The 24,716-nt window shown below is 46.0% G+C and overlaps 1 protein-coding gene across 1 annotated transcript in view; it reads left to right on the forward strand.

Annotated features, from left to right (window-relative positions):
• Nucleotides 1-24,716, forward strand: part of PTPRA (protein tyrosine phosphatase receptor type A) — a 77,289-nt gene that overhangs the window by 3,307 nt on the left and 49,266 nt on the right. The window contains 1 exon segment of the mRNA XM_032444355.1: nucleotides 11,827-11,963. The gene's annotated coding sequence lies outside the window, so the exon portion shown is untranslated.

The raw sequence follows: 24,716 nt of genomic DNA on the forward strand, positions 1-24,716 counted from the left end.
AGCCTGGCTGCATTGGGACTGCCTCTCTGGTTTGATACAAAATAATTAAGATCAGAAAAGACCTCTAAGATCATCAACCTCAATGCATCCCCATCATTCCCCCTATGTCACATCCGCATGGTTTGTGAATACCTCTCTTAGGAGCAGAAATATTCCCTAATATCCAGCCTGAATCTCCCATGGTACAACTTGAGACCATTTCCTCTCATCCAATCCAGGATGCCATCGACCTTCTTGAGCACACTGTTAGCTCATCATACTCAGCATCAGCACCAACTGATCCTTATCTTCCATACAGCTTCCCAGCTGCTCTGCCCCTCACCTATAACACTGCATGGGGTTGTTGTGACTGTCCACTTAACGTGTCCATATCACAGTGGTGCTGATGGTGCTAAGCTCAGCGTGGGCAACTCCAAATCTCTGCCTGCCTATGGATGCCTGCCTGCTCGTTGGTGTGTGCTGAGCAGCGTGCTGGTTTCACTGCAGCACAGCCTGTGTTTATGTTGAGCAATGAGAGCTGGCTGTGAATGAATGAGCTGCGTTTGTGGCTTTGGAGCTGTGGCAGCAACCAGAGTGTGATCACAGAAACCCACGTGGCGAGGATGGCTTGTGATCCCTGCCCTGACCCAAAGCTGTCATCAATGGTCATCAGCTCTGCTGGCCTGGTTTACACATAGGAGACCTTTGTGTTTACTGTGGCTGCAGTTTTGATAGCAAAACTCGAAACTAGTGAGCGTGGGTTGGGTTTCAGTGTAGGAAGCCCTGGTGGCTACTGTAACAAATGCTGAGGTTGAAAGGGTGGTGGGGACAGCTTGTTTCCAACCTGTCTGGCTGCAGTGCCCTTTTATTCTGTGTGCAGACAGGTTGGTCCTTAAGCATCAAGTCCTCTCTATTCCAGGATAATTTGTTGTCCTAATTTCCTCCTGTTGAAGCAGCTCCATTTTGTGTGCAGCAATTAATGTTAATTTGGGCCCGAGATGGAACACAAGCGTTCTACAGCTTTAGAACAGTTGATGAGAGTGTAACCTCTGCCTCCTGCATGAGTCAGGTTGTACCACGCCATCTCTAAAGCAAAATTAGATCCTGTATGCAAGACCAAAGGTAGACACTGCAGGTGGGAGGGAGCAGGAGGTGGAGCTGAGGGCATATATGGGAAGGGAGAACCACGTTCCTGTGTCTTCTGGTTAGACAGCCCTGATCTCTTTTCATTTGCTTGTCAAATTCCTTCCCCTGAAATTTGCCTGTGTTTGACAAAGGGGAGGTGCAGGCATCCTTCCTGACTTTCCACTGCGTTGACCCGTGAAGCACAAGATGAATAACACCACTCTGTGCTGGTAGGTTCATTGTTGTCACTGCGGGTAGTGAGTGCAGATCCTCATCCTGCATCCCTAGTTGGAATGGGAGATGCCTAAGAACCCCAACAGCCATGGGATGTGCTGCAGCTGAGGTCACAGAATCACGGTATGGTTGGGTTGGATGGGACTTTAAAGCCCAACCAACACATACTTAGGGCTGGTTGCCCCCCATGAGATCCATGGCCTTGGGTGTCTCCAGGGATAGGGCACGCACAGCTCTTAGGGCAGCAGTGTCTGCCCTCTGATTGAAATATTTCCCCCTAACATCTAATTTAAATCCCTCTCTTTTAGTTCGAATGGGTACTGAGGAGTGTTAAGACCCATATTCGTAACTTGGGGGACTTAAACATTTGCCACTCTAACGCCCTTTTATCTATTTACTTTAGAGGTCAGATTAGAGAGGCGCAGAGGAGCTGCGGCAGCACACCATTCTCAAAAGGAGAGTTTGACGTGTTCAAGCTTGTGGGCTCTGTGTATCCTCATGAAGTAATAGGTGACAGGAAGCCTTGGTGGAGGTATGAGCAGTGAATCAATCAGCACTGGGTTGTACTGCAGCTCAGAGTGCCTCTTCTTTTTGGTGGCTGCCTTCCCATATCACGCCTGCTGTTTCGAAACAGCCTCTCAGAGTCAGGATTGTCGGGATGATCTCAAGCCCAGGGGTTTAGCTCAGTCTGGTCTCCACCCCGCTGGCAGTGACCTTGCCCTGGGGCCAGCTGAGGTTCCTGGGGCACATGGCTCTGCTGTAAAAGGTTGGAGGTCTCTGGGGTTTGCCCATATGCTCGCCCTCACTGAGTGCTTGTGCAAGGAATTAGGTTCTCCTGACTACAGGTAACACGGAGAGGGTTCCCTAGGCTTGTATCAAGCATCCCCAGCATCCAGTTTTTCTAATTTCTTTGCAGCATGCAGCCTGGTGTGTGCACACAATCTCATCTTTACCTTTAGTGGGAAGAGCAGCAATCAGTGGTGATGTGTATGGGATGGGCTGGAAGGAACGTGGGTAGCTTTGGGGCTTTTTGGGATATCGCTGCCCTTGGGAACACTGATAACAGCTGCAATTCCATGATGGGGCTGTGTGATGAGCCTCACGGTGCTTGCAAAGGGATCCTCCTTTCTGCATTTGTGTGGGGTCCATCCCTTGCTTGAGATCCTGCTGTTCAGAGTCAGTGTCTTGATTCGTACTCTGGGAATTTCAAACACTTCATTCACAAATTGCAGCTGGCTGAGGGGTGCCATTACTAATTTGTGTTAGTAAATTACGTCATAGTTCATGATAGAGAGCTTTCTGCAGCCAGGAAATCTGTTCCTGGCCTCGATGTGCATTACACCAGCCTGAAGTCCTGCTATTAATCACAGCAATGGCTTGCACGTAGCCGGGCATCTCTTAGCTCACCCTCTAAAACAGCAATCTTGTCCTTGTGGGCTTTCTGATAAGCAGCGATATTGTGATAACTGATGATGTGACCCAAGGGGAAGTGGGGAAGGTTTTCAGTTTACTCAACCCTAGACCCATGGAGAAGGTGAAGGAAGGAGTGACATGGCCAAGTGATGTCCCCTCTGCAACTTCACATCCACCCCCTGGAACGCCACAAACCCCGAGCCTGAGTGATGAATGTGAGATGAATAGAAATGAGTTGGGAATGAATAATATATTGGAAAGCACGGATAATCCTCAAGATTTTCTCTTGAGGGGACTTTAAACCTATTTAGTTACAGACAGAGAGATGTTTTTAATCCCAGTCGCCATGTAGAATTTGCATTTTCATTCAGGTGGCAGGTTGGGAATGAGGCAGGAGCCTTGGTCAGTGGGGGGGGGCTTGTTGTTAGGCACTGATAGCTGGAAAACAGTTGATGAGCTTTGGTTTCTGAGGTTAAAATATTTTCTAAGGTTATGTTATCTCCCCCTTGTCTCTCTAGTAGTTGAGGCAGCACGACTGTCCCATAGAATCACAAAATGACTTAGCTTGGAAGGGACCACAAAAGTCATCTAGTTCTATCCATTGTACTGTGGACAGGGCTGCCAACCACCAGATCAGGCTGCCCAAGGCTCCACCCAACCTGGTCTTGAATGCCTTCAAGGATGGGGCATCCATAGCTTCACTGGGCAGCCTGTGCCAGGCTGAGATGGCCTCTTTATATTTTGTATTGAGTTTTTCTTGCTCTGCTCTTCATTAAGGCAATGCAGTAACTAATGAAAAACATGGACATTACCCAAGAAGCAGATTTAATTGATACATGGAGGTCTTTTCCCTATTTGCATCCGACACAGAAAGATCTTCTCAGGTTAACTGTGCTACGCCAGCGGTGGCTGTGCCTGATTCCATCTTATAGGTGATACTGCCCATGTCACTTCATCCTCTGTTAGCACCCTCACTGAAGCTGTCCCTGGACACCCTGCACATAGCAGCGGGATTGAAACTAGATGATCATTGTGTTCTTTTTCAACCCAGGCCATTCCACGATTCTATGAGCTGTCCAGCCTGCTGAAGGAATGGGAGCTGCTGAAATAGCATTTCTGAGCACAGGTTTGATCTGTCCTAATTTGGACCTAGCTTAGAAATTCCTGGTTTTGAATCATCTCCTTCCCTCATTGCTCCAGCTGCCAAACCTCCTTCTTCCTCGCTCTGTCTTGAACTCCAGGTCTGCAGGTGGGACCACTGAAGATGCTGTGGATCCATTTTCATTCATTTTTAACCTCCCAGCTCTGAGCTGTTCTTGGATCCTGCCTCTCCATTGAGTTCTTGAGCATGTATCCATGGCCAAAAGCCAAAAGATGATCTTGTAATGAGGTACTTACAGGCAGAAAGTTTGGCAGTACCCATCTGGCCCTTTCTTTGCCCATTCTCCTTTGATTTCAAGAACCTATTCCATACTTTGTGTTCACAAAATATCACGCTTGTGTTGAGCGCTTGCTCACTTCATTCTTCCACTTATAGTTTTCCTTTGTTTCTTAGCACCTTCAAGTGCAAAGGTGCCTAGTTGTCAAGTCTTCCCTGGCTTCAAACAGAGGAGCTGAAAATCCTTAATATTCCCTTCTATGAGCTCTCTTCCATGAACTCTCCTGCCCTTGCTACTATGCTTCCATTTATTGATGCCTGCCTTGTTTGCAGTCTTTTGTGCCCGGGAAGGGGCTGGAATAAATATTCCTTCTGGGTCAGATGAATCTGCTTGTTTGTCTGGGGAGGGAAGGATGCAAAATTAAAAGTGAATTTGTGCTTTTCTGGTTGCTGGAGTGCTGGTTTTTGAAATATACTGAGCCTCACATCTCTTCCTTGGAGAAGATGCCTAATGCCTAACGACGCCGCTGCTTCCCACTCGAGCCGCCTAATGCTTGATATGAAAGAGATTTACTTATTCTGAAGTGGGGCTCATTCAGTTCCATTTATATAATGGGCAGCTGAAAAAGCAACACTTCTATTTTTTTTTTTCTTTCTTCCTAGCAGACAATGTACTGCAGAGGATTCATTATTAATAATAAGATGCTAAACCTTGTCATTCTTGAAGGCCAGACGTGGCTGATTTCAGTGATTTACGCCTGTGCTGTGACCTCCTCTTGCCACCAGCTGAGCCTATTTCACCGTTGATATTTGTGCTTAATATTTGCACTTTCTGCTTAATAACTGGGGGTCAAGCCCTGTCTCATCAGAGTCGGGTGTTCTCATATTTAGAAATGGGGAAGGGGTTTGGTGGAGTTCAGGCACACCGTCACTGCTTCATTAGTTAATACTCAGTGTTATTGCCCTACTGTCAAGAGGAAATTAAGGTGTGTGAAGAGCTGATGAGCCGTCACGTGGCAGAGGTGAGCTGGAGTAAGATTGAGGCGTTTTAGCTTTGGAAAGATTGCTTTATTGTTCCATCCATCCTGTATGTGTTGGACCATGTCTGGCACAGGGTGAGACAGCCTGGGCATGGGGAGCTGGGGAAGGGAGCTCTCCTGGTTTCATCCTTTGGATATCCTAAGTGAAGGGGCTCTGAGTGAGCTGCAGCAAAACACGTGACCCTGATGGGTGCCCCAACTGCTTGACTTTATGTCCTTTTGGTAGAAAATGTGGAAACCAGATGTGACCCAACAGCGCTATCTTGTTTAACTATTTAGATCCAGATGTTTCCAGCTTGTAGTGGTAATTTGCACTTGGGGTTATCCAAGAGCTAAATCCTGCAAGATGCTTACAGCCTTCATATCCAGGAAGAGGAGCTGAAGCTACTTTAATCATCTGTCCCACGACTTTCCTCAGTCAAACACCTCTTGCATCCATTTGAACAAGAAGTTCTGTGTCCGGAGGAGACGTGAGTCTAAAAATCTCCTTTATGTAGCTAAGATTTTACTTCACTAACTGGGCGAGAAGATTGAAAAGCAAGAGGAAGGAGCCTGTTTTAAAAGTAGTGAGCGTTTCAGGGTAAGTACTTCTCGAGGGCCTTGCATCATGTGCTTTTTAAGACCACATGGATGGCTTTCTGTAAGGGATGCTTTTCCCTAGAGGCTGCACATGCCTTTCCTGCATTTTATTGGCGTGTGAACACTGAGCTCTGAAAGACTTGTATTAATTTTTCTAACTCCATTTGAAAAGCAAGCTGTTCTTCCAGCCTCCTGCTGAATCTGTGTGACAGGAGATGCTGCAGTCAGGCTGCCCTGATAATTGCATTTTTAATGTGAAAGACAGAGCAGAGCTTAAAATTCACATCCTTGACAGGCTCTGTAGGGACAAAAGGTAGTTAAAAAGCAAACCCCCCCCCCAAAAAAAAATGAAAAAGAAGCAAGAAAACCCACATTACTTTTGACATTTGAAATCGGTCTGGGCAGAACATTAGGAAACAACATACTCTAGGGGACAGGATGATCTAATACGTCTGACTTTAAAGAAACAAGCTCCCGTGGAAACTTGTTTCTGTGCCTATTCCAAAGCACTGACTGCTGCCCTGGTTCCCCCCTGTGCCAGCTCAGAGTAGTCAGCGAAATCTGCTTAAACTCTTGTACCCATGTGCATTGTCATGCAGTAGAAGCTTAGCTGGCATTGACTGTATCCTCTCTGCCTCTTGAGCTTTTAACATTGTTGGAAGATTTGCTTTCATTAAATCCATTTGTAACAATGAAACCCTGCATCTTATTAACCTGAGGAAAACCGAAGTTTGAGGGGCGGGTTTTCTGTTCCCTATGCTCTTGGCGAGCCATTCTCAGATGTTAAGTTGGGGATTGGAGCTTGATGATCCTTGAGGTCCTTTCCAACCCAAGCCATTCTATGATTCTAAGTCTCAGAACTTACAGATGTAAAACCTCTCAACAAGCAGGAATGGGACACAGCAATTTTCTTGCTCTTGCCCTTTTTCAGGGGGAGCACGGGTGGTGCTTTTATACAGAACTCCCCATTTACTGCACTTATTTATGCGTGTTTCTCATGGCCTGCCTGGATGTCAGCACACTTGCTGTAATCGTGATGTTGAGCTGACTGCACCTCCTCCTGACCTCCTTTCCATTTCCTTTCAAGTTGCAGAGCAGCTTAATTGTGTTACTGCTGATGTTTGGTGTTCTCCAGCTCACATCTTGTCCTTGCCTCCTCCACCAACCTGTGCCTCAATGAGGTGTCCTGCTTCCTTGGTATTGTTACTCATCTTTTCGTTTTTGTTGAGACTTTTAGGGCAAAGTATCGTAAAATCATAAGGCATGTGTTTGTGGGAGTGTATGGGCTCTTCATGCTGGTGGGACTCTGTGCTTTGTGTCTTCTCTGCCATTCATTTCAAGGTGGAGCACTGGGAAGACTCAGAGTTGAAGCCCTTGTCTAAAACTGACCTTCGGGAGTTGTAACTCTAAGTGCTGACCATAGGGAGGTACAGCTACTCCACAAATAAATCATTATAAATCATCCTTTACTCCAGCACTTCATTTGAGTTGATTGCAAAGTCACTTAAAGCGCGACAGAGTAAATAATGTCAGCATTTATGAGGTTATGGCCCTCCAGGAAGATAAGCACTTATCTAGGGCCATGGAGAGCAGCTGGCTGTGAAGAGTTATGGCAAACTCAGATAGAAATATTGTGTTTGTAGGCTTTGGGGGACCATCCTTTGCACACAGGACAGTGGTATCTTCAGTTGTTCATCCCTTCTTCCTATAAGAACATAAGGGTTTGTGGTGATGCCATAGGGGAACATATGTGCCCGGGTGCTGAAGGCACGCCGTCAGCTTGTCAGCATGCGAGAATATCCGTATGGAACAGGGTGCTTGTGGATATGGGAAACATCGTGACTGAAGTCAAAGCAGATGGGATGCACAGACTAAACCAGCCTGTCGGGTTTGTGCTTTATTAATTAGACGTGTTATCAAGAGTCATCTGTATTTTCTTTCCTTTTCCCTTTTCAAACCAGTTCTTCTGCTTCTTTGCCCGCCGAGTACTAATGAGGAGCAGAGTTTGAGTCTGGAAGATTTGTATGGCAGTGCTTGTTTGTATCAGTGTGTATGAACACTGGAACCCGAGGTGAGAGCTCAGGGGAGCTTTGGGTTGCAGGCATTGTCAGACTTGAGCTGATGTTGCTGTCTCTGTAGCATCTTCCCTTACACGCCACCATCTCCATGCAGTGGGGTGAGCTGTGCAAGTTGCTGTAGGATGTAGTATGTGTTGGAATCTTATGTGGATGGCTCCAGATTGTGCCCAATATATCTGGGCATGAGATGAGCCCAGCCCCATCCCCTTGTACCTCCCTGCAGGGATTTGTGGCCATGACTGGGCTTCCCTTGCAGCAGAGCTACTCCAGACCCTGCAGCACCTTGGTGGCCCTGCACTGGGCTCTATCCAGTTTAGGCCTCTAGTACTGAAAATGAATTGATGGGTCTTAGATCTGGTCTGCCATGCTCATTCTAACAGCATCAGGTCCATACTAGTCTTTAGGAGCTGAATATGGAAAAGCTGAGAGCTGGGGATCGATGCTGCCTTTTGAATTTCCATCACCCAGAGGTGTTCACTGGTTGGTATCTGCATCCTAAAAGGCAGTGCCACTTATCTGCCTGCGGAAGGTGACGTGGATCATAAAACCCTTTGGGTGTGGTGTGACCATATCTAATACGGGAGCTGCTGAAGCCTCACAAAGCCAATGGTGGCTGAGGGAAACACATTTCAAATCCACACTTTGGGGACATGGTTTAGTGGGCATAGTGGTGATGGGTTGATGATTGCACTTGATGATCTTAGAGATCTTTCCCAACCTTAAATTAATCTATCATTCGTTTCCCAATCTGCTGGTTAGAGGGGAGTCTGCTCATTAGCCCTTGACAAATGGGAGGGAAGTGGCTGTCCATGGTCGATGCGACAGCTTGCTGTGATGCTTCACAGATCCCTCCCAGCAAGACAAGGGGTTGTTGTGTCCAGGCTCTTCCCTTGCACACACCTCTAAGGACGTTCCCCTTGAAGTCTTTTCCCCAGGCATTCGTGACTTTGTGCCTGCACAGCATCTCCCATGTTAATAGGATGTGGGTGGTTTCCATTGGCGAGTTAATTGGGTCCCTGGGTGCGGGGCTGTTTCCTGCTGCTGTGTCTTTTAGTGTTGTTTTTTTCTCTCTCTCTAAGGCTCTGCATCCACTTTAGGTGCTTTGCTGCAGGTGGAGATGCGTGGTGCTTCATTACCCCCTGAGTAAGGCAACAAAGGTTAAAGTCACAGCTAACCCTCCAGGTCTGCCTGCAGGCTGGGGGGGCTCATGCTCAGAGTCACTTTAATTGCAGCACATTTATTGTGATTACTGTAAATGGAGCAGGAGCTCTGTAACCCCCTTTACAAGCTCTATCCTTAGCTGGAAAAAAAAACTGAGTTGGATGCTTCCTCCTCAGCTTGTTTCAGACCTGAGTAGCTTTGCCTCTGACATGTGTTTGAGACTGATTCTTGCATCTGAAAAGCAAGCAGCCTTGTTGCTAGGGGGAGGGAAAAGCCACTGGAACGCTTATCTACTGCAGTCCAAAACTGTAGATAACATTGAGTCACTGTTGAAAGCCTCAAAGCAAAACAGATGTTGGGTTTCTAGTGACTGAGTATTAAAGGTGCAAGATGAGCATCGCGTGTCTAGTTTTAACCGAAGTGTTTAATTTGTGGTTGGCAGCTTAAGACAGAGCATGAGCAAACAAGGTGCCAGGCAATAACAAGGGCCGAGGAATATCTAAAATGAAACCTGTGAGGAGTCCTGAGATAGAGGACCATCCCCAGTTTTTAATCTGTCATCCTATTTAAGGGTAGAGGAGCAGACATCAGCCCTTTTTGGCGCCTTATTTCACTTCATTCTTGTGTTTAATTGTTCTTAATTGGGCTTTTAAGACTTTCTCTGCCAAAATCAGGAAGCTGCAAATTAAAGTAATTATTATAGTGATGGAAGCAGAGAGGCCAGTGGGTTCCAAGCCTTTGTGCAGAGGAGTGGGTTGGGTCTGACCTGCTCTCCTGGGACACATTGGCCTTCAAGGGTTAATCTTGCTTCCAACTTGTTACCCACTATTAATCCCAAGCCCATTTTGACTGGGTTGAACTGGGAAAGCCAGATGACATTGATGGGAGGTGTTCAACTCAGATGCCCTCAGTTGTATCAGTTGTTTGGGGCAACTTCTGGGCTATAGAGGCTGAAAAATCAAACCTTGTCCAGAAATATAGTGAAAACTCATGGGTCGTTGAATGGTGGGTGCTGCCCCACAAAGCCCTGTATCATGGGTGAGGTCTCATCGTGAAGTCATTGTGGCTTTTCCCCATGTATTTCTCTCTTGTTCTCATTAGTTTACCCACCCGTAATTGGGCTGTGATTTACCATCAGCTCTTTAGGGAAATCTGTCACGGTGCTGTATAATAGGGTAATAAAAGTGTAACTGCTTAGCTTTAATGTGTCAAAATTGCCCATTTAAAATAGAACATCGGAGCTGTGAGAGTCTGTGAAACAGCTCAGGCTTACGTGGGGAGGGAATATGGGTTAATGGACCACAGCTATAACTGGGGGAAAACCCTTCTAGTTTGGGTCTGAGGGAACGGTTTATCTTCCATGGTTAAACTGCTCGAGCATTGATCCTTTTTCCATAGCTGTTTTAAATACACCATTCCAAAAAGCTTCAGTGTTTCTGGTCTCATGTATCACCTCAGGAATGGTGTAGGTATTTTTCCCCTGTACTCAAATCAATGGTACTTTCCTCACCTTCTTCCCTATGTTCTCTATGTGTAGTATTTCCCCTATTGTTGGCAACAATCGCTTCGTCCCATCTGAGAGCAAATGCCAACTGCAGTCCTGTGTTACAGGGGAGCTGAGGTCTGCTAAGCTGGCCTTATGCTGCAGGGCTGGGGCTGGGCACACGGGGTGTAAGTGGTGGCACCTGTTTGGAGATAGGATTTGTGGAAGGTGAAATACGAGGGGATTACTCCACATTGCTGGGAGGCTGCAGTCGGGTGATTTATACCGCAGGCACTCCCTCTGAAGTCAATGAGATTTGCAAAGCGTGTAAATCACGATGGAATTTGGCGTTTTCCTAGGAAAACAGGGAATAGGTTTTTTTTTGCTTGCATATAAATTACTTGTAATAAGACTCTGCAGACACGACTGATCCTTCTAATCTCACTGTTGCTCTTTGCAGTCCCAAAGTTACCCTTTTTCTCTTCTCATTTTAAATCAATGTACAGCAGTGAAATCAATATAAAAGCAGCACAGGATTTTTAGCTATCTCAGACCAAGCCGGCCTCGTCACAACGCAGTTGGTTGGTTTGGTGTTGAGATGTGTGGGAAGCATTGTGAGCTCTGGTTTAAAACAAAATCTTAAAACTGGGAAGAGCTCCACACAGAAACTGAATGCATGTAGAACTGAATGGCTGAGAAAATAGCCAGGTCCCATTAAACTCGTTGCCAAGGGAATAATCCACTTGTCTCTTCCACCAGCTCAGTGGAATCGTTTTTGTTTTCATTCCTCCTTACTAACATCCTCACGGCTCCAAAAGAGCCACTCACCTGCTCCCTCAGATTGGAGATCAACTCACACACCTTGTCCTACAGACCCTTCTCCATCTCCACAGACCCCACCACTCCCTGGGCAGCTTTGCCAATGCCTGACTGCTCTTTTGGAGAAGAAATATTTCCTAATATCCAACCTGAACCTCCTCTGGTGCAATGTAAGGCCTTTACTTCTTGTTTGTAGTGCGAGAGCTCCGTGGATTTATTTCATAGAATCATGGAACCAGAGAACAGCCCAGGTAATTACTCATGAATGCCATCATGGAATCTCTACTGGGATGCCAGCAGAGAGAGACAATCTGGAAGTCACCTTCCACTGGAACGTGCAGCTGGAGACCTTGGGCAGACTTTGTTATTTCTTATACCTGCAGGATCTGTTGTATGAGACAGTCCCCATCATTCACAATGAAGTTGAAACCTTTGGGGGCAATAAAAAAAACCACGATTTGCTTGAAGTGGCTGATCTGTGAGAGCTGGCTCGTTTGGCTTGGCACAAGCCAGTAACCAGGTGTTTTTATCTTCCAGGGCGCATCGAGGATAATCATCAGCCTTAATAAGGATTGATTGCATACTGCCCATCATCGTCCTGATTGGATACCAAGCAGAAGAGCTTTGGCCATTGCATTGAGGAGGTGAACAGTTGGATGAGCGTCCCTGTTAAGGTACAGTGTGAACATGACTGTGGTGCTTTGAATGTGAATCAGGGGCTGTTGGAGCACAACATCGGCCTTTGGAGGCACAGAGTTTGCAGCAGTCTCATGGATTCACACCTCACAGCCTTGCAGCAGCCATTCTGTTTTCCTCAGGTTTGATCATGATGAACTAAGCTTTCTAAGGCTTTGATTTGATGCAAACCTTCATGAGTCCAGTGTTTTCCTTGAACGAGTCTGTCATTTTTGGAACTTTTAGTTCATGTTGAGAGTTGTACAGAGTTGGATGTTAATATTTACTCTGTTTTGAAAAGGGTTTTTCATAAGGCTATTTTATTTCCTTGGTTGTGCAAACCAGAATTAGATTGAAATTAGTTGGGCACAGGTGTTGCATAATCTGGGTGAATGGGTTTGTTAAGGAGGAAGGGAGGAAAAAAGACCAGAGACTTTTTGATGACAGGAGGGTCATGGAGTAAGAAGAAAGGTCATGAAATAAGAAGTAATGTTACTCAGTGTGATAGTGAGTTAAAAACCAGCATCCAGCAGGGAGGCTGTGGGCAGTTCTTGTGACTGAAGCTCTTCTAGGATTGTGTAGCAAATTGAGCTGCGTGTTTGAAATCAGGAGATTTTTATATAAACGGGGTTTTTGCAAAGCACTTTTTGTCGCTGTGGCTTTTATGTATGCAGATTCACACTGTCTAGAGATGAAGTTTGTGTATGCGGTTTGGTATTTCCTTAAAACTTTCACATAGGTTCCTGTTGACACTGCAGGCTTCACAAACTTGACCAATTTATGGTTTCATGCAGAAATTCCTTGAATTCTTTTGCAAACCTGGTGTGATAACCTCTGTTCCAGACTGAAGTGACTTGTAGCTTTCATGGGTGACTAAATGCTTCTCTTTGAATCTGTGGGATGCTTAGCAATGTGTTCCGGGTCTATTCATGTGTGTGTGTGCATGAATATACTCAAATGAATTTCATACTGTGTTTTACTACGTGTATTTTCTGTTCTGCTTGGCTCCCACTGGGCTCATTCTGCTGTTGCAGGTACTGTGAGCTGTTAGACCCAGCACAGCAATGGATGCTGTTCCTGTGTCATACAGATGCCGTAGGCTTCTTGACTCTCATGGGCTACTGGAAAGGAGCATTGGGCCGAATGGCTTTTCACTCTGTGGCTGTGAAATAGCCATTGCCAGCTGGCAGTGTCATAGCACCATTTAACAGGTTGTATTTTAGTGTTTCACCACAGAGCACCTTGATTCAGATTACAAAGCATTCCATTTTGGATTTTATGTACTGCAGGAAGAATATCAAAAGGAATCCTGTAGGTGTATCTATAGTCTTCTTGGGCATTGTTTTCTCTGGTCACATTTGCTTGTCACAGGCTACTTTTTTCAGCAATGGCACTCATATATTCCTGCTCAGATTTACATAGTGGCAAACCTAGGGAGTCTGCATTTGCAGTGTGCAGGTAAGAAAATTTCAAAGCTTAGTTTTTAAAACCTCATTGTTTTTTCTCATTGGAAACCTTGGGATCCCGAGTGTCTCAGCGCTCTCAGGTTGGACAGCTCCTCTGAGTAGAGATCTTAGGGGTCTCGTGGTTTCTAAAGCAACAGCACTCTCAGAAAAATAATGATAGGATGAGAGGCAGGAGCCTCAAGTTATGCCAGAGGAAGGGCAGGCTGGATATTAGGAAGCATTTCATCTAAAGAGTGGTCAGACACTGGCACAGCTGCCTGGGGAGTAGCAGAGTCACCGACCCTGGAGATGTTCAAGAGATGTGGCACTGAGGGATGTGGTCACTGGGAATGGTAGGGATGGACTGGGGTCAGACTTGGTGATCCTAGAGGTCTTTTCCAACCTTAGTGATTCTGTGATTCTTTGAATACTGCTCTGTTTTTTTAACACCCATCAGTACCTCCTGTCTTGAGCTGCAGCATCCCATCGCAGGGTGTTGTTGAGGGGTGAACCCCTGCATGGGCTGGCTTATAAACTTCTGTCCAAGTTCGTATCAAGCAGTTTTCCACTGAAAAGGAAGTTCTTTAAGACCAAAACATCTTGGTGGGTTTTTTTGGATGTAATTCTCCAACCCTTTGGCAACATACGTTCTAGTTTTCTGATTCAGATCAGGGCTCAACCTATCCCTTAGGGTCATTGTTTTTCTTAAAACTCACGTTCTTGTGTGTCTGCACCCTCTGTCGTGTAGCCATGCAGCTCACCTGCCTGCCTGCACCTCTTGCAATGCACCAAGACCTTCCTTTGCATAGAAAATGTCTTATGTAAATCCCACAGCAAATGGGGAGAATTTCAGAAGAATACATGGAAAAGAGACACAGCTGTGGACGTAGCCTGGAGTGGCAGTTAGCCTTGAGCAAGGGTAAGACTTGTCTTGGTCTCTTTTTTAGTATGTATGTCCATCTCTTTCTTGGGAGTTTTATCATTCAGTTTTTCAGAAAACTTTTAACGTTTATGTTCAGAAAGGAAGAATCTTTCCCTTACTCCAAGGGCCATTTTATCACCTTTGAAATCCCCATGAGAGCAGCTTGTCAGAATACACTGGGGAATGTGGAGCGTAGAGCCTAACTGAGCTTGGATGCTCCATTGATTTGAGCTCACCTGTATCAGCGAGATACAATGGGAGCAAAAATCTTTTATCAGTGACTGCATGATGTTAAGAATAAAGATTTCCCTAAGGTTCTTCACCACATTTTGTTCTCTGAGGAGGCCCTGAGAAAAGCAGCTGCACTGAGAAGTTGGTAACTGCAGGCAAGTAGCTGCACGTGGCAGTGTGCATACCCACATGCACGTACCCAGTGCTCTCCCAAATAGCCTACAACCTGAGAAAATGGAGATAAAATCAAAAGACAACTGATGTTAATTATATTTTCAAGGCAGTTGGAGATTGGTGGAAAAATGCTGGGTTGAAACCTTGTGGGATTTGCATCCATATTAGAAACCAGTCTATTGTGATGGTTAAATGACCTGGGTTTTGTGATGTGACCTGGGGAAACAAACAGAACAGCCATATGTAAGGACCCAAAATCAGAGAGACCTCAACATATGGACATGAAATCCTGTATGGGGCAGTTCTTCTTACCATGCCCCTCTGTGTTAGAGTGATCTTAGGCCAAAAACTGGCTTCAGATTTTTTTCTAATCTACATGTTGTGCCTACAGACACATTATAATAGTACCATCAAATGTGTTATTGTACTGAAATTTCTCTGCATGTCTTTGATTTGGAGTAGATGACCTTTATAGATCCCTTCCAACTCAAATGATGCTATGATTCTCTGGTGCATCTGTGGAAATAATACTTCACTGGTAGATATTAGTTAGAGGATAACAGACGCTTGGTTTATATCCCTTAAGATGGAAGATCTTCCTTCAAAAAATCATGACTAGACCAAGTCAGTGCATTATAGCAGATATCAAAAAAGCCTTTGGAATGGTCTTTCTCTCAGTCTTCACTGGGGTTCTACAGCCAGTCATGCCAAGGACGCTTTGTGGAAAGGTGAGATGCAGGAACTGATACGACTTCCCCAGGGGTGAGAACTTCTGGAGCTGAGACCCAAACACTAATCACTTTAATTCCGGATCAGCGCTTCACCATGAGATAATTATTCTGTTTGATTAATCCATGAAATGCCTGTAAAGCCGTAATGCTGTGTACGCATTGAGGAAACCAAGTACTCTTCTGAGCATCTAAGAGCCATTTGATGTCCTGAATACCTTTCTGCCCTTTGAACAGAAGTACATGCACCCTGGCCTGATTCTCCTCTGATCATCAAGGCTGAAAAGCTCTACATATTGCTTCTTATTCATTATTCTCACCTAACAGTGAGTAAAGTTGTGTTTGTTAAGCTTAGTTTCCAAGAGTGGTAACAGAAGACAGCCTGCATTTACCCTTCTGTCCCAAGGAGCCTTATGAACCATCAAGCAATCGCAGCCGCATTCAGAGAACATCAAAGTCTTCAAATTTTGCAAGTGCTGTGAAAATTGAGAAGCGGGGAGGTTGAGTGGAGAGATCAGAGCGCTTCCCAGGTTTGTTGGTGTTCTGTAGTGTAGATTGGCTTCTTCCCTGCTGCTGGGTAATCCACGTCTGTAGGATGACACCAACTTCCCACTTGAGGTCACAAAGTCACCAACACTGTGTAAGGGATACCGGGCAATCATTTTACCCCTCTGCTGCTTTAAACTCTTAGGGAATGTACGGATGGCTCCTTTGTTCACTTGGAGGCACATGCTTCCTCTTTTACAGACATTAGCAGATTTACTGCCAGCAGCTCGCAAACTTGAAACGCTGTAAATGCTGTCAGTGCCCCACGGCTGGAGACCCTCAAGTATCTAATGCACCACGCTGCAAGCTGTGAAATTGAAAATTCAGCGCGACTCGAATGCTTTTAGGTGGTAAGCAGCAGAACTAATGAAGCTCAGCATGCTAATGAGGGAGGTATTTATCGTCAAGTGCAATGCTGCTGGGGAGTAGGCAGCGTTCAGCTTCACCCTTGGAGCCCTTCTGGGAGGCTTGCAAGCGAGCTGCATTGCAGCAGAAGGAGCGTTGCCAGCAGCGGGTCCTCCAGAGGGAATCCTGGTTTAGGAGAAAAAACACAACCAGAGGAGCTCCACGGAAATGGCCCAGAAAATAAAACCCTGTGTATAATTTATAAAAGAGCTTAAGGAAGGAAAGAGGAGTGTTGATGTGGAACTGATTGTTCTTGCTGGGTAGAAAATGAAGATGAAACTGAGAAGAGACCCGAGGCAGTGGGTTGCCCCTGGGATAAGAGAGATGCTAACAGCTTATACAGTAGCAATTGGGAGTATCCAAAAATATTGGCATTTCCACGTTGGAGAACTCCTCCCTTCTCCAGTGCTGCTCATGGGATTCACTGTCATCCCTTAACTTTAATTGGAAAATGTCCATCTGAGTGAACATGTTGCTTTTAACCTTCTCTGCACTCAGATGAGAAGCATTTAGAGCTAGAAGCTGGCATTACTGTCTGACCGGAGGAGGCTTCGCTGCAAGGAAAGGCTCTTTTCTAAAGGCAGGACTCGAGAAATACGCTGGCTTTTATTTTTGTTTTTATTTCTTTCAGTCTTTGCATCACTAGGGGCTCTCTGGGAGGGAAGAACCATTTACACTCTTCGTATTTGTCATCTGGGAGGCTTAAATTCAAAGGAGAAGGGATTACTTGGGAGAATTTTGCTTGCAAGGATGGCTGTCAGTGGGACAAAGCTCCCGTCCGAGAGGGTGTGGTGGCTTCTGTGGCTTTGTATTAATCACCACCAGCCCCAGGAGGCAGGGTTAAGGACGTCAGGCCTCAGCCTTGTGTGGTCTGACAGCTGAACGACAGAGCCGAGATGGACTCCTGAGCCTCTGTCTAAATAGAGTAGGGCGGCCGATGGTTTCAGTTTTGATACCCTTAGCAGTGAAATGTGCATCCCACAAACCAACACGGACCAATTCTGCTTCGGTTGCTTTGCATCTCCACATCTAGTTTGGGATGAGCTTAATTTGTTTCCAGCAAGAACACGAAATTCCTGCTGAACCGCATGGTGCAGAACTCAGAGCCACGCGTTGACGTGGCCTTGGTTGGGAACACGAAGAGTTAGAAGAGCGTGGTGGGAAATCAAAGCAGCCAATGCCTGTTGGCAGCCAGCGGCCAAACCTGAGTCCTCTGTGAGCACAAGGCTCTACAATTATAGCAGCTTTCCCAGGTCAGGAAACGAATGCTGTGACTGCTGTATTCCTGTGTGATATTTATGACACACAATGTTATCTTTGTAATTGTTACGTCTGCTTTTATGTAGTGCAATTAGGGTGGAGCTGAGGTTAATGCTAATGTTAATCGTTTTCGTGTTCCTAATTTAGGCTCCAAATGCTTTCCTTCAGCAGAGATTGAGTAAGAAAAATTATTCATGCTATTGTCCTGCTGTCACATCTGTGATGTGGGCAGCTGAAATCACCCCGATGCTGGGTTTGCCCACTGCAAAGATCCTGCACGTGAGCTCTGGAGTGCTCTCCTGCTCGAACCATGCTGGGAAGTCGTCTGGCTCTTAATAGGAGCTTAATAGGATCCGTAATAGGATGGGGCTGCTGTGAAACCAAGCCCTGTGCTTCAAGGGGCATCTGTCTGGATGGGCTTCAACCCAGCTGAATTTTTGCTGGGGTGCAGGAACTATTTGGTTCAGAGAAACTCACCTCTGAAGTGAGGTTACTCAGCTTCCTAATGAGTTGAAATACGTATTTTTGTTCCAATTTAAAGTTCAAATCATACTGAGGACCAATCCGCTTGTTTTTCTTTCAACGGCAACTTTGCAGCCATCTTCTTTGGCTGGTTGCAAAAGAAACGCATGGAGCCATTTTGCTGTTGGTCAGACTTTGTTTTTTCATATTGTGCTCCGTTCACAAATGAAAGACTTCTTTGCTGAAGACCATTTGCTTTTCCTGCAACCAAACCAAAGGGCGTGAATGGCTGCGCTCACGGAGCACCAGAGAGTTGGCTGAGTTATGAAAGAAACAACATCTAAGGCAGCTCTTCGTTTTGTGCTTCCTCCATTCAGAGCTCCAAGCATTGAACAAAACTGAGATGCGTCCCATGGGGCCAAAGCCATCCTGGGGTGGTGGTTTGAATGACTTAAGTATCTTTTTTTGGTCCGATTTGTGACTCGATTTAATTTATTTCCTCCTCTGTAAACCACAGATATGTTTGTTGTTTGCAATTAGATGGCAGAGGGAAAGGAAAAAGAAAGGGAAAAAAAAAGCTTTATTTGGATTTTTAATCCATTCTTTCTCCTTGCCTTGGCGTTTGGTGCAGTGAATTCTTTTCGTGAGAGAACTGGATTGAAACGGCTGCTCAAATGGGCACGTGAGAGATGGAGGTGATGCAAGCTCGAGGATAATTCTGTGATTCTGTGATAAAAATGAGTTTGATGCCTTTGTTGAGATTGATCCAAGGTATGTTTAGACGTTGTGTTGAGGGACATGGGTTAGTGAGATCGGTTGGTGATAGGTGGACGGGTGGACTGGTTGATCTTGATCTTTTCCAACCTCAGTGATTCAGTGATTCTAATTCAATTTTCAACCAAGTCTACGTTGCATTGAGTACTGTAAAATTGTACCTTTTTTTATTTAACCCTATAAACCCTCCTCCTATTTTATTTTAGTTTTTACATCTTAAATTTAACCTACAACAGTTGAACTTCGGGTACTCTTCCCTGCAACTATAGTAGGCATAGTGCGTCCAAAGCTGAAGGTATCTACACCTAATACGGTACCTGGTGATAGGATCACCAAATACACATAGAGCAAGTCTTCTTGTTTAGTTTTTCTAATGCAACTAATTGGAATTCATATGCCTGTGTCACAACTTTTCTGCTTTATTTAACTAAATATGGTAGATTTAGTCTCAGAAGGAGTGGTTGGTATATACTGGCACTGACTGCCCAGGAAAATATTGGAGTCACCATCTCTGCAGGTGTTAAGAACTGTGGAGATGTGGCACTGAGTGGGCACGGTGGGATGGGTTGGGGTTGGATGTGGGGATCTTCGAGGCCTTCTTCAGCCTTAATAGTTGTACGATTATATGTTTGTTTTTAAAGCAGAGAGAAAAATTGTGGTACAAATCCAACCTGCCGCCTTCCCAAAAAGTTTTGTTTCATAGAACTCTTGTTTTGATGACTTTCAGCTGCCGCGTTGGCTTGGCAATGATATCAACGGGATGCAGTGTCGGGGTGCCAGCCCTCCTGAGGTCTGTGGACACGGCGCTCGTAGGAATTGGGCTGCAAACAGTAGGAGAAGTGGGGTTGGTCATGGATATTTTATTGACCTTTAAGAATGTAGCGCTGTGATTCCTTTCCTAGAGTCTGTGAAGAAATAATGCGTGCCAATATTAACCACAGTGGAAATGGGAGAGGGTTTAGTGGGAGCAAACCAAGTTCTCTCTAGGCCATTATTATAGGAGTTTAATAATGGTTTTATTAGGAAGAGAATTGCTTGGGTTTCCTTATGTTTCCTATGTTGCTGTCATCTGGAGCTGTTAGGGACGGGTTGAGCATATAACGTGCCTTAAAACCCTTCTGCCTTATGCACGGGGCAGCCTGAGCTGGTGGGTGGCAACCAGCCCACAGCAGGGGATGGAACTGTATGGGCTTCAAGGTCCCTTCCAACCCAACCATTCTGTGATTCTATGATTCTACAACTCTGTGAAGCTGTCGGTGTTTCTGATGCCTTTAGATGTTCTCATCCTCTTGATGTTTAAAGTGTTCAGTGCTGTGTCTAGTGAAGGACTTCAGGACTGAAATCTGCAGGTCTTTTAGCAGTGCTGGCTTTCTGGTAGGAGCAGAGTTAATCACCGTGACGTATCGAAAGGAACAGTAAAAGCCTTTGCTCATAAAATAGGAGTGAAAAATGGATCAAGTTGATTTATGCAACAGCGTGATGGTATTGCTGGAAAAAAACCCATGCGGACCTCAAAGATAATGGGAGCAGCACTGGGTTGTATTTAAACAAACTTTGCTGTTGCCTTTTTTTTTATCAGATAGGGAGAATTGCGTGGGAAGAAATAGTGGTAGAATCTGCGCTCCTCTATCAAGAAATCCTTTAATAGGTTTCACCAAATATTTTCACAGTGAATTGAGATTGCGGAGGAGATAAGATGATAGGGCTTAAAAAAACGCCCCGAGGTTCCCATGTGAGGGATGGCAAACGTGATGTTATTGCGGAGATGAGGTGATACATGCAGGATTAATGCCTGGCTGTTTGCTTATGGGAAGCAGAGCCATGAGATGGAAGAGGTGGGGATGCCAACACTGGGAGGAGCGTTGGTGTGTGGCAATGAGAAGCTGCTTCCTGAGCAGTGATGGGATGGGTTCCATCAGTGCTTCAGGTTGGAGTTGTATGGGAGGCTGTGGATGCCCCATCCCTGCAGGCATTCAAGGCCAGGCTGGATGTGGCTCTGGGCAGCCTGGGCTGCTGGTTGGTGACCCTGCACACAGCAGGGGGTTGGAACTGGATGATCATTGCGATCCATTTGAACCCAGGCCATTCTATGATTCTATGGGAGCACCGTCCTTCATATTGCTGATTGCATTCCTCTTTTTGTTGGGCGATATTTATTGTTTCACTTGGCTTATAACTTCCTTGTCGGCGCACGGGGGTGTGGGAGGGGGAAGGAAGTGACAGCTTGCTTTCTTTGCAGGATGGTTTGAAGATCTGCAGATGAAAGGCTTGATGTAAGAGCCAGGTGTTAGTGGGAGCCATAGAAATAAAGGCACTTTCGGAAGCAATTCCTGCAGGTACAGTGGGTGAAGTAACCTGAAACACAGCACTCGGGGTGCAGCAGAGGAGCACTCAGGAAGATCACAACCCATCCAGTTTCGCTTTGTAACATCACACACCACATTGAAGAACCCGATGCTTTTCCCTTTGGGTTTTGCAGTGGTGGTGCAGCGCTCTGAGCTCTTGTTCCTGGTGAGGAATGGTGGGAGCTGCAGGTTTGCTTTGTTTGCACAGTCACAAAGCCCTGCTTCCCCTGGAGCACAGCAGGAAGCCGGCTGCTTGGTGGCAGGGCCAGCCCTGTTTTCTTGACAGCGCTCTGACAAAGCCATGTCCACACCGAGTCCTGCTGGGAAGGACCCCATCACCCCACATTCCTCCCTAAGAGACCCAAAGCTTTCTTACCTCACCCCGAGCCTTGTATTTTTTTCCCCATTACACCAGAATAATAATTAAAAAATTAAAAAAACCACAAAAAACTCAGCCCTTTTCTGCTTCTTTCAGTACTGTTACATAAAGTGTTACTGTCACACCCACCGGCTTCCTTTTCGGTTCTGCCCGGCTGAGCTCGGGGTGCCTTCAATGAAGCATTTTGTGCTGGGACGTGGCAGCAGCTGGTTTTCCTACTGACACGACCAGACTCTCAATGTGACATTCAGGGCTTTAAAACACTGCAAACAGCTTTCCGACAAATAGCTGGTGTTGTTCAAAGAGCGGCATAAATAATCAAGAGGATTTTTTTTTCTTTTCTTTTTTTTTTTTGCAATCTCCGAGGGCTTTGCCTGCAGGGCAGCAGCCTGTTTGTATTGACAGCGCTGCAAGAGTGCTGTTTCCTGGGGGGGCAATGTGAGAGTCATAGAATGGCTTGGGTTGGGATGGGCTTCAAGGATCATGAAGCTCCAACCTTGTACTGCATGCAGGGCCACCAACCTCCACATTTAATACCAGCCCAGGCTGCCCAGGGCCCCATCCAACCTGGCCTTGAGCATCTCCAGGGATGGACGGGGCATCCACAGCCTCTCTGGGCACCTCACCACTCTCAGAGTAAAGAAAAAGGGTGAAATCAAAAGGAGGGGACTTCATGTCATGATCTGGATGGTGTCTCTTAGATTATGAAATCAGATTTTTGTGTGTTTTATGGCATCACAGGCTGGCTTTATGGCATAAGCCTTAACTGATCACTCCATCACTCAGCAATCCCTGGGCTCCTAGGCCAGAAAGTCTGGAAGGAGGAGGACTTTCTTTAGTCAAGGAGGATCAGATTGGAGGTCATTTAGGGAAACCGGACATCCACAAATCCATGGGCCCCAATGGGAGCTGGTGAAAACCATTGCTGGGCCACTCCACCATCATGGAAAGGTCATGGAGGACTGGAAGAAAGCCAGTGTCACTTTGGTCCTCAAAAAAGGGCCAGAAGAAAAACTTGGGGAACTACAGGCCAGTCAGCCTCACCTCCATCCCTAGAGAGGCAATGGAACAGCTCACAATGGAGGCCATCTTTAAGCATATGGAGGAAAAGAGCGTGATCAGGAATAGTCAGCAAGGATTGACCACGGCAAAATCACTCTTACCCAATCTGACAGCCCTCTGTGTGAAGACAACAGGCTGGTCAGATGAGGGGTGAATAGGAAAAACATGTTTCTAAGGCTTCCTTCCTTCCTGCCTTGCCATGCATTCCTGCTGGTGCTCATAACAGTGACACGATGCTGCTGCTGTGGTGCCAGCATCCTCTGTCAGAGACATTTCTTGGTGCTGTGCCCTGAATGGGGGACAGAGAATTGCTGCTTTTATTATTTCCAGCACTATTGGAAGAATTTTAACACAATTTAGGGTATTTTTCTCTTCTTCCTTGTAATTTAATAAAAAAAGTCAGGAACATCAACATCAGAGCAGCAGATTTCTTGGTAATTTCACCAATATTATGGCTATGATAAACTATAATACATTCATTTTGCATACTGAGTGTGTACACTGAGGATAGAGCATTTGTGCTTCGTTTTGACTCAGATCAACTCCAGCCTCATCTATTGAAATTACTTCTTCCTCCAAACAGGCTTAAATACTTATAAAAAGAGAAACCACTCCAGAATGAAGCTTAAACTGGAAAGGGAGTGCACGGTGGCTGCGGCCGTGCCACACTCAGCCTGGTGCGTGCCGTGGGTACAAATGAGGCTGGTGGTTTTGTCCTGCTGATGGATTAGGCACAGTTGCTACTGGTTACCTACACAGCTTATGTCTGCAGGGCTCTGCTTTTCAGCTTTCCCTCCCCGAAAGCAATTGCTGGGGCTGGGAACTGGATGGGATGTCACTGACAATAGTCCAAGTATGGAAGCTCCCACATCTCACCCACAGCTTCTGATAAAAGCAGTGTTGATGACCCAGCTCCAGCCTTTCCATATGATGAGCTGGAGAGATGCGCTCAGCTTTTATCCATCCTGCCAGTGTTGCCAGGTGAGGTGCTGGCACAGGCTGCCCAGAGAAGCTGTGAGCGCCCCATGCCCAGGGATGCTCAACACAAGGTTGGGCCCAGGGCAGCCTGACCCGGTGCCTGATCTAATGGTTGGCAACCCTACTCACCAGAAACTAGATGAACCTTAAGACCCCTTCCAACTTAAGCCATTCTATGATTCCATATGATTTCTTTGTCCTTGAGTGTAGAGCTAGAGAGCAAGCACCACTCCCTTGCTTTGCTTTAGGCAACCACATGCTCCTCATCCCCCTCTGCTGCCAGAGATATCCACAGCCCTTCCTCAATGCTGATCTCCAGCTCTGCACGACACTGGGGATCGTTTCTTAAGCCATCTTGTGCAATACGGAGCGTGATCCCACATGCATTTTGTGAAAGCAGAAGAGGATTTTGTGTGTTGCATTGGAAAATCAAAGCCGTGTTTGGGGGAACTTGTGGTCTGACGATCCAGTCAGACGAGCTCAGCTTTCCCTGCTATTTAAATATACTCTCTCAGAATTATAATGGTGCCTGGCTCCATGGCTGTGGTTTAACTCTTTAGGAGCGTGCAGGGTTTCCCTGCTACCAACCTGTTTTCCTGTAGGCAAAGCCTTCATTCAAATGGACAAGAATGGCAAGAGAAGAGGAGCAGATCAGGGAAAACAATGTGTGTTTCTTTGTTAATGCTGCAGGTTATCAGTGCATCCACAAAAAGGAACCCAGTCTCCTTTGTCCCATGCTTGGAGCACACCGAGGAGGTGGGAAACTGATTTCTTTTCTCCTTAGGAACGTGAGGGTTTTGTTGCAGCTGCTGGTCCTGGCAGCCAGGACTCATCTACACACTGGTCAAGCTCCTGCCCTTGCAGATGTATCCCACTGCCCAGCCTTGGTGAGCATCTCATGCCTGACCATCCATCATATGATCTGCAGAAGCAAATTTCACTTCCTCAGTGCCTAATAAATGCAGGGGGGATGAAAAAAAGAAACACATTTAGCCCCGTGCTGCGTCAGGGGAACGCGATGGTGTTCCTGTTTAATCCTTC

The sequence above is a fragment of the Coturnix japonica genome, chromosome 4 (assembly GCF_001577835.2).
Source record: "Coturnix japonica isolate 7356 chromosome 4, Coturnix japonica 2.1, whole genome shotgun sequence".
NCBI classification, from domain to species: Eukaryota; Metazoa; Chordata; class Aves; order Galliformes; family Phasianidae; genus Coturnix; species Coturnix japonica.